Source organism: Peromyscus californicus, unplaced genomic scaffold (genome assembly GCF_007827085.1).
Source record: "Peromyscus californicus insignis strain IS unplaced genomic scaffold, ASM782708v3 Scaffold_24__1_contigs__length_46423439, whole genome shotgun sequence".
Classification (NCBI taxonomy): domain Eukaryota; kingdom Metazoa; phylum Chordata; class Mammalia; order Rodentia; family Cricetidae; genus Peromyscus; species Peromyscus californicus.
The window spans coordinates 25,747,527-25,763,294 of NW_026294535.1; positions in this window are offsets into that span (position 1 = coordinate 25,747,527).

Sequence of the window (15,768 nt, forward strand, 5' to 3'; positions counted from 1 at the left end):
GATTGTTGCTGTTTGTTTTTTGTTGAAGGTTGAAGGCAAGGCCTGGTGTTTGCTCAACATGTGCTTTACCTCTGAGATGCTTCAGCCGAGGCTTTGCATATTAAACAGGACCCCTCGGTTATTTGCATGTATATTAAAGTCCCAGAGATATCGATCAAGTGTTTCACAACTCAGAGAGTTAGGAAATCCATTTGGCACACCACTGCTGCCAATTTCATAAATGTGTATGGTGGAATGGGGGAGGATAGGACTGATTAATAATAGAAAATAGCATAATGTACAGCATACAGTTAAGGTAAGCATGATCACAACTGTACGTATAAGATACCTTATCAAATATATTTATTACTGCATTTTATGGTCAAAATATTTGCTACCTCTGACCCAGAGAGTGGCTGGAACTTGAGTTAAGGACCCCCCCTTCTGGAGGAAAGTGATACTGAATTGTGACCATAAGGTCATTCAAATCTTCCTTCTTCTGAAGTTTTAGTGTGATGTATACCATGGGACATGGGCTAGGAAGAAAAACCAGAGAGAGAGAAAGCAGAGGCAGTAAGTCCGAACTGGCAGATCGTTGAATCTGCGGCTGTAGTTTACTTGGATAAGGTTCTTTTTCAAACTGAGCCTTTTAATTGCTGCCATGGCTTCCTGTCTTTCTTGCTTTGCCATTTCCTTTTACTAAATCTTCACCACCAGACAGACACTGAATGTAAAGCTCTCCCTGGCAACCAGAAAGAGCCCAGAACACTGGCCATTGCCTTATAAAATGTGAGAAAGCAGCCTCTGATCCATCAACACACACACACACACACACACACAAAAAAAGAAAAAAAAACCCTGTGATCCATGTTTCACTATGAGAGCTGTTGACTGGTGTAGACAGGAGCATGGACATCACATTTCTTTAAGTACCGTGGGCCTTATCATTGGCCTCTAATTTATTCAAAAAGAACTGTAGGAACCAGGCAGGTAGGGGATAGTATTTTCGGCAGCTGGGTGAAGAGCCTAGGAGATAGAGTTTAGGGACAGACTTACAGAACTATCAAGTGCTTGACCCTTGAAAAGGATTCCGATTGTTGACAGAAAAACTGAAACAAAAGTCTGGGGGCGGGGCATGACTCAGTTGGTAAAGTGCTTGCCACACAAATATGAGGACCTGAGTTCAGATCCTAAACACTCACGTAAAAGCTAAGCGTAGTGATATACACTTGTAATCTCAGCACTGGGAAGCCGAGCCTGGAAGATCCCTGGGAATCATCAGGCAGCCCCGGTCTAGCCAAATTAGCTAGCTCCAGACTCGGCTGGTTAAAGTGAACAGGAGGTAAAGACATCTGAAGTTGAATTCTGGCCTCTGCAGATGTTTATATTCATGAATACCCACACACACATGGACATACACACACACACACACACACACACACACACACACACACACACACACACACATACCACACACACTGAAACAAAATGAGAATCAAAGCAAAGCTGGCCTGAAATCTGTTTGCCACTGGTGGTGAGTCCTGTGTTTGGTAAGGTCTAGTGTTCTTCCAATCTTCTCTGTTTCTTGGGTTACACTTAATGGAGGAGTTAAGTGTTTTCTTTAAGAGAATATTGATGATCAGCTATCATCAATGTGATGCACTGTATATAAAACTCTATTGTGTTTTGTCATCTTATTTCTTGATTGTGTTGAAGTTCTAAGTCATTGATGATGATAAGAAAGCAAATATAAACACTTTCTTGTTTTTTAAGGAAAAATATCAGGTGTTGAGAAATATTTCATTGTAGTCAGATATCGTAAGTTGAAACCTACAAATTCAGTGTCATAGATAGGTAAGGTAGAATTGTAAACTGGGAAAATCCAGTTTATTCATTTAATGTCAACTGCGAAGTGTTACCAATTGAATTGAGGAGTCACTATGTACTGTGTGTGTTTGTAGGATGAACCCCTTTTACCTGTGATGCGTCATATATAACAGCCACCTGAAGAGTTGGAGAATTAAAATAAAGGGGATTGTTTTGAATAATCTTTTCCAGACAATTAAACTTTTCTGTCTTACCCTGTCACGTGTGGAGCATGTAATATCACATGCACTCCGTCCTTTACCCCTCCACTGAGACTTCAAAGAAGAGTCAAACCGAGACCAAAACATCTGAAAGTCAGCAATTTGGGGCATTAGAAATGTCCTTAACTCAGCATGTGTGCCGTTAATAAATAACAGATTGAGAAGCACGCATCGCCTTTGAGATGTTTGAAAAGGAAAAAAAAATTAAATTGCAGAGGAGAGAATAAATTTTAACCATAATGGTTGATAGAGTTTCAGTATAAATCCAATTTTCAGCAGTTTATAAACATGATAATTTGGTAGTCGTAGGACATTTTGAAACTATCCACATTCATGATCTTAAAAAAAAAAATTGATGTGTGTGCCAGACTGACTAAAACCCATCATTTTCTCTCCAGACACTGCAGCATTTCCCTGATAGGAAACCACACCGGGCACACTAATTACCTAACAATCACTCACTCAACAGATTGTCTTAACATTGATTATTTTTAAGGCCTTTGGGAATGGGGGGCTGAAAATGAAAGACTTTGCACAGTCTCAGGGCCATTTTTCTTGACAGGGTATTTTGAGTATTGATAGATTAGATGAGGGGAGTTTGGGGGCAGTTAAGGGCTGATAAGTTAGTGTGCTACTGGGTAACATGGGTATTGTATCCCCTTCCCGTTGGGTAACATGGGTATTGTATCCCTTTCCCACTGGGTAACATGGGTATTGTATCCCCTTCCCATTGGGTAACACGGGTATTGTATCCCCTTCCCATTGGGTAACACGGGTATTGTATCCCCTTCCCATTGGGTAACACGGGTATTGTATCCCCTTCCCGTTGGGTAACATGGGTATTATATCCCTTTCCCACTGGGTAACACGGGTATTGTATCCCCTTCCCATTGGGTAACACGGGTATTTTATCCCCTTCCCATTTTTGACATTTGACAATCGCATTACTGATCGGGGTTCTCCCTTAATCAATGAGCCGTTTTGGAACTATAAAGTGAAATGTTTATCACCATGTTGTCACTATTTGATACTTGATACTTGTCCATATATGTCACTGTTTATCTTTTGTCTTTCTTCTCAGCACGCATCTACTGGAATGTAATCTCTGTGCAAGCAGACATTTTGTGGATTTTGTTCAATGCCGCATCCCCAGTACCTATGAATAATATCTGGCATGCGGTTGTACTACAGAAGAACTTACCGAATGAATATAGAATGAATCACCGTGAAAGAGCTCCCAAATCTATGTGAAGGTGAAAAAAACAAGGTTCAGTGGCAATCTAGTCTTCATGTAAAAACTTATGCACAAAGTGTAGAAACACACACCTGATTTCTGAACGTGTGCATGTGGGCCCATCCAGAGACTCTCCGAGAAGATACATAGGAAAGTGGTCCACTGATTGTCTCAGGTGAGACAACAGAAAAACGTAACTGGCCATCAGAAGTGCACTCCCCTTACCCCTACTTTCCACATGTAGATTTGAATATTGGACAATATATATGCACTATACAATCAAAACTAACTTTAAAAATTTCTGGTTGAGGTCTACTCTGGTGACCGGTCTAGCGAATAACCTAGCTGTCATCATAGAGCCTTTGTCCAGTGACTGATGGAGGCAGATGCAGAGATCATTCAATTCCCAGCACCCACATGGCAGCTCACTACTGTCTGTAACTCCAGTTCCAGGCAATTCAATACCTGCACACAGACATACATCCAGGCAAAACACCAATGCATGTAAAAGAAAAATAGATCATTTTTTAAAAATTGCTGGTTTAGCAGGGCATGGTGGCACACACCTTTCATCTCCACACTTGGGAGACAGAGGCAGGTGGATCTCTGTAAGTTCAAGGCCAACCTTGTCTACACAGTGAGTTCCAGGAGAGCCAGGACTACAGAAAGAGACCCGGTCTCAAAACAAACAACAAACAAAGAAAACAACAACAAAACAAAACCCCAGCTGGTTTAGAGAATGAACTGAAGAAAATAGAAGCTTTGAGGCAAGATTAATACACAGAAAAAGCCCAAGCAGTGAACCTACCAAGTTGAGCTTTCTAGGAGGGTGGGAAGGTGTCCCATGCCTTGCCCTGGGAGCTGATGGTCTCACTCTATCCTCAATGCTAGCTTTTGAAGGACACCACTGCCCCCATTCTTTGTAGATGCTCTACCTCTCTGTGCCTGTCTTATCTACTTGTAGACTCTCTTCATGCCCAGGGAAGCATCTCCTTCCTTGTTCCCCCAGCAGTATGTTATTATTTCTGTAGAGGCCCACAACCACCCTGTTTTTACAAGTCTTTTCACTTGGATGTTCGTTCCACACCTGCTTTGGTTTACACATTTGTTTCCACAACTGCAGTCTCTGAGGGTGGAGTCACCACTTTTGTGTCTCCTCGCCTACGACAACTAGGCTTGAACAAAAATTCTGAGGACGGCGTTTTGAGCCGAGGTCTTGCTATAGGTCTGAACAGGTCGAAGCAAATCAAAGCGGTGTGTCGTTCCGTGCTGAATGCCACCAAGATCAAACTGAACCCTTAAGGAAGCAGATCCCAAAACAGACCAGTTTTTCCTGAAGATTCAAAGATCCAGCCTACCTGAGTCAGAGCCATAAGGAAGTCCCTGCCTTAATCCTGACAAACAGAAGCTGATGTGAACTGTCAGCTATCTCCTATTGTTCTGTTTCTCTGTCTCCGCCTCAGGAACCCACACTTCTGCCTTGCTCAGTGGGAACTCCATTCTATGGTGTGTGGTGCAGGACTTGCAGTGACGGATACCTCCTGACTAAGCAGTCAGATTTATCACTGAGCTTGCAGTAATAGATTGACAATTCAGAGAAAAACCCTGGGACAACAGCCTTTGAGTAAAGGACCATACTCCTTTGCTTCATGTGGCTCACATATTAAGACTAGGAGAAATTTTTGTTGCCAGATGAAGGAGTCAGACCTCCTTCCGGGGGCTTTTAAAACATTAGTTACTGATACTCTGAACTTATATCAAAATAGTCAACCCATAAAAGTGCCGTGGAAGGGGGCTGGGAAGACGGCTTAGGAGGTAAGGTGCTTCCTGCTCAAATAAGAGGACCTAAGTCTTGGTCCCCAACAGTCAAGTAAAGCCCAGGCATGGCAATGCACACCTGTAACCCCAGCACTCAGGGTCTGGGGCTCGCTGGCCAGAGAAGCGAAGCAGTGAACTCCGGGTTCAGAGAGAACCTGTGTCCAGAAAAAAAATAAAGTAGAGAAAGACACAAAACATCAATTTCTGGCATTCACAGGGGTAGACACGACTTAACACACACACACACACACACACACACACACACACACACACACACACACACACTCATGCACGCACACACACACAAAGCGCTCTGAGAGATTCAAACATTAAAAGTTCAACCTCTCCCCTCAAGGCTCAGGGATCTGTGTGGAAGAGGAAGCAGAATGTAAGGTAAGAGCCAGAGTCAAAGAAACAGTGTCTTCCAGACGCAAGGAAAACCAACGCAGCACATATGAACTCACAGAGACTGTGGCAGCGTGCACAGGACCTGTACAGGTTCAAACCGGACAAAATCCCAGCCCTGAGAAGGGAAGAGGACACCAAGTCCCATCCCTAACCAACTGATGCCCTTGGAGAAAGGGTAAAATCAACGTTATCCACTGGAGTGTCACTGCGTGTATCGGCCACACTCTGGGGCAGGCCCGAGAGTAGTTGGCCAACACAAAATGGACTCCATAGTTACGTGTGATTGTGTATGTGTGCTTTTTGTTTTTTTGCTTTTTTTTTGTCTTATTCTTTTTTGTTTTGATTTTCTCCCCCGCCCCCTTTTTATTTTTGAGAGAGAATGAGTATGATGTTGGGTGGATAGGGAGGTGGGAAGGATATGGGAGGAGTTGGAGGAAAGGAAAGAGTATGATCAAAATATATTGCATTAAAAATGTATATTTCAAAACAATTGACCTTTTTAGAAATAAGCAAACTCACCTGAAAGCTCCCTGACCAAACATGATCATCAGCAGACCGCCTGTGAAGGATGGCCATCAGTACCGCAGGGGCAGTCAGCCTTGTTAGCCGATTGAATCCATCCACTCACAGACTATTTCCCAAAGCTGATGGGTCCGCACTTCCCAAGCAGAGACCCAAGAGACAGTGAGCTTCTGAGGCGAACCCGACTATCCGCTGTTTGACAAATACTTGTGACATTGCACCTGCTGCATGTCAGGCATGGTCATGCAAAGACTGTCTTAGATGAGCCAAAATAATAGGCTTGCTTTAGTCCAGTGACTCTCCATCATTTATTGAATACAAAGTCCTATCCTTTTGATGAAAACCAAATAAAACCTCAAAACATGCACGCAAAGCGAGCTATTTGCACTCTGTTTTATTTTGCTGAAAATGAACCCTTTGGTGTATAAACTAAGGATGGATTCTGGAGCCAGACAGACATGCTAAAATATTTTGCACTACCATGCCCTAACTGTTCATCTTTCTACACCTCCTTCTTCTGATTCGTTGAAAGGAAGGGTAATCGTTCTCTCCTGGGACACGCTAAAGAATTACATTAGGCACTGTGTATAAAATGGGCACCAACGTGTTCAACTCATCAACAAAGGATTCCTGCTATGGTTATTACATGAAATATTATCTTTCGCACTTTTAATTCAAGCATGTCAAGAAGTAAAAAAGCCAGCTTTTAGTTTTGTTCAATAGTACAACAGTAGTAGAAAATGACTTGATTTGTCCAGATGGGTAATGTCATGACTGCCATCTAGTTGACTTTAGAAAACAGTGAAAAGCATTGTTTCATGTAGATCAATACAACTTCAGCACGACAAGAAATGACTTCATAGCTGGGCAGTGGTGGCACACACCTTTAATCCCAACACTTGGGAGGCAGAAGCTGATCTCTGTGAGTTAGAAGGCCAGCCTGGTCTACAAAAACGAGTTTCGGGACAGCTGGGACTGTTACATAGAGAAACCCTGTCTCAAAAAAAAAAAAAAGAAGAAAAGAAAAAAAATGACTTCATGACTCATTCACTATTGTACTTCAAAGGAATATGCCTTAGTGAAATATATAGCTTTGAAGATTGTGTGTGTGTGTGTGTGTGTGTGTGTGTGTGTGTGTGTGTGTGTGTGTTGGTCAAAAAGGATGATGAACTGATTATTTAATTTTTTTTTTTTTTTTTTTTTGGTTTTTCGAGACAGGGTTTCTCTGTGTAGCTTTGCGCCTTTCCTGGGACTCGCTTGGTAGCCCAGGCTGGCCTCGAACTCACAGAGATCCGCCTGGCTCTGCCTCCCGAGTGCTGGGATTAAAGGCGTGCGCCACCACCGCCCGGCTGATTATTTAATTTTAAGTTTAGCTGAGTAGAAGTAATACTGGAGAATGAGTTTGGTAGGATTTTTAGATAGTTAAGATCTCTGCTTGCAGAGAAGCTCGTGAGAATCCCACCGGGATTGGGATTCAGGCCAGAGAAAGTACTTCCTGCAAGGGAATTTGATGTATCACTTACGCTTTTAAGATGGTGGTTGATCCCTGAAAAAATGCTATGGACTCCTTCAGTAGCATCCATAGTACTCTTTGTAGGATCAAGGATGAGAAGATTCACCCTAGTTCTCAGAACCAGAAGCTATCCCCAGTTTAACAAGAACAGGGTGAGTCCTGAAGTGGTCTTAACAGGTTTCCCCACCCACCTGCTGCCGAGGTTCCATCAAAGATTTGAAGATCTGTCCCGTGGAAAGGCGGGACACTGTGTGGCTTTCTTCCATTCTGACCTTTTTTTTTTTTTCTGGGCATAATTTCTCTGAAGAGCTGAAGCCGGGACTGGGTTCTCATGAACCCGATGGCTTCTGTAGCAGTAGACAAGACTTTTCTTGAACCGCAGGCACGGCCCAGCCTCTGTGGAGAGGGCAACAGTGTGAGGAGCGGCCCTCAGCAGGCAGCTCAACCCGGAGATCTTAGGGCCTCCTTCCATGTGGACATCCGCACAGTTTTCCTTCATAAAGAACATGACTCGTCAAGTTTCAAGAAAAAGAAAAAAAAAGATTTCAGAAACGTTTTAGAAAAGTTGGAATCGTTTCTCAGTGGCATCGGCATCAGCACCCAAAGAAAGGGCGAGAATCGGGTCTGCTGAAAAGACACAGGAAGTTCCATCCGGCTCTTTGCCTGGCCAGGCAGAGGCCCAAGAACCAGCTCTGAGATCTGTTTCTAGATATTAGTAGGAACATCAGTGACATCAGGGGAGAGATCAGGGATACTAAAGGGAACAGGGACTTTGAACCGGCCTGGCTTCTGTTCTCTTGTTTTGCTCCAAGCCACAAACCATTTTAAACATTTCCAGGGCACATGGCTTCACTATGTTCTTTCCAATTATGTGGAGATTTTACTTGTCAAGGGGGTGGGGCTAATGTTGCCTCATGACAACTTGGGGTATAGCCAAGTTTGTTAAAAGTTGCAGTCTTTTAAAAATCAAACTTTCTAGCCGGGCGGTGGTGGTACATACCTTAAATCCCAGCACTTGGGAGGCAGAGGCAGGCGGATCTCTGTGAGTTGGAGGCCAGCCTGGTCTACAGAGCGAGTTCCAGGACAGCTAGGGCTGTTACACAGAGAAACCCTGTCTTGAAACCCCGCCCCCCCAAAAAATCAAACTTTCCTTATGGAGAGATTGTTGTAAGTTGGATATTTTCCTTTAAAGTTTATTTTTCATGCTAGTATATTTCTATTTTTATTTTTCTATTTTAGATTCTACCATATACACACATACCTACAATGGTGTCACAGCTTATGTATGCACACTGAGATTCAGCAGATTATAACACTTATGCTAGCTATCTTTCACTGTGAAAAAAACAATAACTGCACAAGGAGAGCATTGCAGGGATAGGGAGGAGGCAGTGACCAAGTCCCGGCCTAGTGTGTCCAAGGTCCTAAGTTTGTTACCCTGCAATCCACTCAGGAAAAACGGAAGCCCAGGCACTGTTGTGGCACGTATATATTCTTCACCCCATCTGTTCTGAGAAGTGATTAATAAGCTCATTCTGATGTATCTGTACTTTTGTTACAAAAGTACGTATCTGCCAACGGTATATGTTATCGTTTTATATGTTTTAGAAATGTACACAAGTGAATGCTTTTGCTGTCCATTAGTTTTAATTATGTGTATGCGTGTGACTGTGTGTGGATAAGTGAATGGGAGGGCAGGTGCCCTTGTGGCCCAGAAGAGGGTATCAGATGCCCTGGGGCTCCAGTTACAGGCAGTCGTGAGCCACCTGATGTAGGTGCTGGGAACCAAACTACAGCCCTCTGCAAGAATGGTACATATTCTTCACTGCTGAGCCATCACTCCAGCATGTGAAATCCGTTTTGTTCTTATGTAGACAGTGTCTCACTGTATATCCCTGGCTGGCGAGGAACTCTATATGTAAACTAGGTTGCCCTTGAACTCAGAGATATCCACCTGCTACTGCCTCCAGAATGATGGGATTAGGGGCATGCACCACTACTCCCAGCCTGAAAATTGTTTTGTTTTTTTAAAATTCTGAGGTATCATAAAACATACCATTATGTTAAAAAGAAACTATAATTTATTTATTATTATTATTATGAGTAGTAGTGGTAGTAGTAGTAGTAGTAGTAGTAGTAGTATCATCAGGTTTTTCAAGATAGGGTCTCTCTGTATAACAGTCCTAGCTGTCCTGGAACTTACTGTATAGACCAGGCTGGCCCGAAACTTACAGAGATCCACCTGCCTCTGCCTCCCGAGTCTTGAGATCAAAGGTGTGCGCCACTATGGCCCAGTGAAACTATAATTTATTTTACTTATCTTTTGCCATTTTGAAACAGGATGTTGCTATATAGGCTGGGTTCACTCACAAACTCCCCATCCTCCTGCCTTAGCCTGCTGAGTGCTGGGAGAAAAACACGCTCTCCTGTAAGTCCACCTGACCACGGATAATAGGTAGTTTTCCCACAGTTTCTGTTGCTGTTAGTGCTGCAGAGCACACCCAGGAGTCCTTGCAAGGATGTCAGGATGTCGCTAGGGTGGATGCTTAGAAACAAATACTGTGTTGTGGGAAATCGCATCTTCAGTAGATATTGCCAAAGTTTCCCCCAAAATCATTGGATCAGTTACTACTCAGCACGAACCATTTCCCTCCGACACCACTTGTGGCACTTTCAGTCTTGAACTGTGCCAATTACAGTAAGTGTAAAATGATACCTTCTGGTGTATTGGGGCATTTCTTTTTAATCATCTTTTCCTATTGATTTGAATGCTTTGAGTGGAATATTCATTTTCATGGTTGTCTTTTTTCTTAATAAGTTGTCATAATTCTTCCAGTGTTCTGGATAATTTTCTTTGTATGATAGGCAACCGAATTCTACCCTTCCATCCTGCTGTCTTTTCATTTTGCTATGACTGACTTCTTTGTCTGGTGAAAGTATGTCTTAAGACACTGCATCTTTTTCAGCTGCTGTGGGATGTCATTCTGTATGCTGGGAATATGTGTTGCTCTGATTGATTGGTGGATAAATAAAACGCGAATTGGCCAGTAGTTAGGCAGGAAGTATAGGCAGGGAAGCAGACTAGGAGAATTCTGGGAAGAGGAAAGGCTGAGTCAGGAGTCACTAGCCAGACACAGAGGAAGCAAGATGTCAAGGCAAAACTGAGAAAAGGTACCAAGCCATGGGGCTAAACATAGATAAGAATTATAGGTTAATTTAAGTGTAAGAGCTAGTCAGTATTAAGCCTGAGCTAATGGCCAAGCAGTTATAATTAATATAAGCTTCTGAGTGATTATTTTATAAGCAGGCCACAGGACTGTGGGGGCCTGTGGGGGCCTGGTGGGACCAGAGAAACATCCAACTATATTCAGCTATCTCTTATTCCTCTATATTTTCCTTTTTTGGCTGAGAAATTACAAGGTATAAGGCACTCTTTCAACTTTATTGAAATTTGGTTTTCCTTCGCAAGAATCTTTATACATGTGTGTGCACGTGCATGGTGCATGTGTATGTTGTGACTTGTGTGTGTATTCAGTGGTTACATCAATAGCATAACCCAGAGGCTGAATCTCATTTAATGTTCCCAACCCATGGGTAAATAACTTCACCAAGAACTTAAATACTCCCTCCAAGGTCACATGACTTGAAAATACCTGAATATGTTGTGAAGGAGTATGGTGATATTTTATTTGTGCTGAAATGTAATTTTACTTGTATGTTAGTAAATAAAGTTGCCTGGGGGTCAGAGCTAATAGCAAGTCATTTAGCAGAAGTCTGGCAGTGGTAGCACTCACCCTTAATCCCATCACATGGCAGGCAGAGTCTGTGTGTTCACGGACACAGCCAGGTTGGTGACACACGCCTTTAATCCAAGTACCAACAATAGAGACCTGGAGGTCTTTATAGACAGGTAGTGATGAAGAAGTCATGTGGTTGGGTTTAGAACCAATAAGAAGGCAGAACAGAAAGTCAATAAAAAGACAGACACACAGGAAGTAGGTCTCTTTCTGAGGGGAAGGATGGCAGCAGGTGATAAAAAGGCGGTTTTAGTCTCAGCTCTTAGCTACTGCTCTGACCTCTTGGGCTTTTAACTCCTTATTTGGCTCTGGGTTTCTCATTTAATAAGACCATTCAGAACTACATCTACAAAGGAGTAAGTTCCTGTTATTGACCACAACCCTACTTGCCGTGGCAGTTCCTTCTCAGCTTTAATACTATGGTGGAGGTGGGGTGCTTAAGCTAAGTTTCCTGTAGGCAGAGGCAGATGTGTATTATCATAGCAGCAGTATATATTCAGTATCTAACAATGGCTGGATAACAGGATATGAAAACTGTATGTGACTGAACCCTATAATGTCATAATTTGACATTCTTAACCATTTTCTTTGCATTCATACGGATTCTCTGCCAAACAGTGGGATATTATGTTAGTTGATTTGTAGAGCTTTCCAGACATCCCACAGAACTTAGATTAGACATCTAATATTTACTCTCTCGTGAACACCTAGCATTTATTAGAAATGACTGGTGTTTGGGGACACAAAGGTCGCTGCTGTGGGATGTTCTGTATGGCAAATGTGTTGCTCTGATTGGTCAATAAATAAAACACTGATTGGCCATTGGCTAGGCAGGAAGTGTAGGTGGGACAAGGAGGAGAATAAAGCTGGGAAGTGGAAGGCTGAGAGATAGACACTGCCAGCCGCCACGATGACAAACAGCATGTGAAGATGCCGGTAAGCCACGAGCCATGTGGCAAGGTAGAGATCAATGGAAATGGATTAATTTAAGCTGTAAGAACAGTTAGCAAGAAGCCTGCCACGGCCATACAGTGTGTAACTAATATAAGTCTCTGTGTTTACTTGGTCGGGTCTGAGCGGCTGTGGGACTGGCAGGTGAGAGAGATTTGTCCTGAGTGTGGGCCAGGCAGGAAAACTCTAGCTACAGGTCGCATCAACAAGTGAGAGGAGAGACACAATAAACACGCGTGGATGGTTCCCAACAGTGACAGTATAATGAGCTATAAAATAATATTGGTTGATGTTTATGATGTAGATTTTGACTTTTTTTTAGATTAGGCAATCAGGGAAAGCCTGTCCAGGGGAGGTGACCGTTGAGCTGAAATCTCAATGACAAGAAAGTATGGCTGTATCTAGGGACTAAGACAAGAATGAGGTTAAGCTATTTTAAGAATAGTTATAAAGGTGAGCTTAGTGCAAAAAGGTGTTATCTGTCTTATAGCCAGTGGCGAAGGCAGGAACTCAATGAACTGAGGTCTACATTTGGGAGGTTTTCTTTACCAGAATGAAAAGCCTGAGGTAAGGTAACTTTATGAGAAGTGATTTATTTTGCTGAAAATTGTGGACATTCAAATACATGACACTGGCATTCGTTTAGCTTGGTGGGGGGATCTCATGGCACACAGTAGGAGTGTGTGTAAAACGGCGAGGTGACCATGGAACCAAAGAGGAAGCCAAAGAGAGTGGAGTTTCAGTCACTTGCAAGGGTATGCCTCCAATGTCTTAATGATCTCTCACTTGGCTCTCCAGCAGGACCATTCTAGCTTCCAACACATGAATCTGCCAGGGTTCCAGCTCAGCAAGCAGCAAGTTTCTGTCTAGCCTCCCGGATGCTGAAATCCCAGTGGAAACTGCCATGGCCCCTGAAGACCAGGCACCACATGAATACTGACAAGCATTACCAGCATGGGCCACAGCTAAAGACACTGAGTGTTGGGGTGGGGTGCTACATACAAGGGAACACATCTTGAGGAAGTCCTGTCTCGGGTTATATTTGGAGCAGATCATTCTGGTTGCTCTAAGGATTGAATTTTGAAATGGTTGCTGATATGGTTGCCATGAACATGTGTGGTAAGGGAAAGGCAAGAACCAAGGAAGCCTTTGCGACTTTTGCTTGAACAACTGGATCAATGGAAACTGTATTTATCAAAGGAGGGAAGAAATGGGAGAGGAGTGGGGTTGGATCAGATGGAGAAGTGGAGGATGGAGAGTTTTGCTCGGCCACATTCTCTTTGAGAGGATTGGTAGACAGCTGCATGGAAATGTCACCCAGGGAGACGGAACGTGAAGGTCTGGAATTTAGGGAGGAAAAGGTTACTTGAAGGCATTCATTTGGCAGTGCTTTCGAAAACCACGAGATTCCATGGAATCATCTAGGGAGGATATTGCCTGAGGAAGATGAAATCAAGAACAGTAACTATGTGCTGGGATGACCCGAGCTTCTCACGGCCAAGAAGAGACCGAGGAGAATCGTTGGTGAACTCGGTGGGAAAAAAATAAATTCTTCTGGAAACTAAACTATAAAAAGGAAAATTGAATTAGTGAATGTCTGTAGCTAGAGTTTTTCTCTCCATGTCCCGCCAAGCCCCAGCAGTCCCACAGCCCACTTATAAAATAAACATACAGATGCTTATATTATTTAAACTGCTTGGCCATTAGCTCAGGCCTATCATTGTCTAGCTCTTACTCTTATACTCAGCCCATTTCTGTTAATCTATATGTTGCCACGTGTTCCATGGCTTTACCTGCTGCCTTTACATGATGCTCCCTGGACAGCAGGCTGGTGTCTCCTCTTCTCCGCCTTCCTGTTCTCTCAATTCTCCTCTCTGCTAGTCCCACCTATACTTCCTGCCTGGCTACTGGCCAATCAGTGTTTTATTTATCAATCAATCATCCACAGCAAATGTCATTATGAGCAAATGTCATTATGCTAAATAATGAAGAAAGGCCTAAGTAGGATTTTTGAAGATTTTACTTGCATTGGTGTTTTGCCTGCATGTGAGGGTGTCGGATCACCTGGAACTGGAGTTACAGACAGCTGTGAGCTGCCATGTGGTTGCTGGGAATTGAACCCAGGTCCTTTGGAAGAGCAACCAGTGCTCTTAGCTGCTGAGCTCTCTCTCTAGCCCTCTTAAGTACCATTTTTTTTTCTCAAGATAGGGTTTCTCTGTGTAACACTCCTAGCTGTCTTGGAACTTGCTTTGTAGACCAGGCTGGCCTTGAATTCAGAGAGATCTACCTACCTCTGCCTCCCAAGTGCTGGGATTGAAGGCGTGCACCACCACCGCCTGGCATAAGTAGGATTTTTTAAATGATGCAAGTTCTGGGTTTGTCAACATGAAGCTTGTTGATAATTTTGACAAGTAATGAGTCTGTAGGTGGAGTGGGAAGGAGAGAAGATCAGTGGGAAATTATCAGAAGAATGGTAAGAGCAAGGTAACAATACTGACTAGAGACAATTCTTTTCAGGACTGTTGATAGTGAACATGAGAACTCAGAACATTGAAAAGATTGGATCTTGGAGTCTAGGGAACTTTTTTCTTTAAGAGAGTATGGGGGTGTATAGTACTAAAGACCTTCTGGCTCTTATTCAGAGCTTGGGGTTATATTAAATGGCATGGGGAGGGGAAATTGACATTGAGAGTCAACTGACCCAAAATAAAGAGAGCTGTGAAGAGCAGCGATCTGGGACTGTTGAGCTCCCTAGATGCTATGCAGAAAGCTCCAGGATACAGCTTTTGTGAGTCTTCACCTATGTTTGGATTTTTTTTTTTTTATGCAGCTGCTTTTCTGAGTTATTCTTGCTCCTGTAACTAACTCTTGACCCATACTCCTGTTAGCAACGCCAATAAAAACTCATTAGTTCATGAAGTTGGACTTTGAGTGAAATCCCTACTTTGGTTTGGGCGTTAACTTTCTGAGGTGAATAGGTGTGTGTGTGTGTGTGTGTGTGTGTGTGTGTGTGTGTATAACTAAAACATTTTGTGCAGTTCTTTGTTGTAGTATTAATTGTCACTCATCAGGTATGGACGTAGGATATTATTCAATGAGTAAGGAAAAGGATGTTGAGGTGTTTGCTGACCTACCTGGAAATCTGTGAAGTAGGTGAACTGGATTTCCTATAAGCATAACAGATTAAGCATACATATTCAACTTTACTTCCTCAAGTAACGTTCATAACACAAAAGTGAAATGCGAGAACAGTAAAGGCAAATGGATGGGCCTAAGAACAGAGTTTTGGGTGATGAGAGATGGAACGCCGACAGACTTCGGTAGAGCAAGGTGAATTCTGATGCTGAGCAAGAGACAAAGGCTTGATGGGCTCTGTCTTGCAGGCCCCTGAGGGGAGGTTCAGAAATTGGAACCAGCAGTTGGGGAGGTGGGGCTCAATGCATAAAGACATCGCTGAAG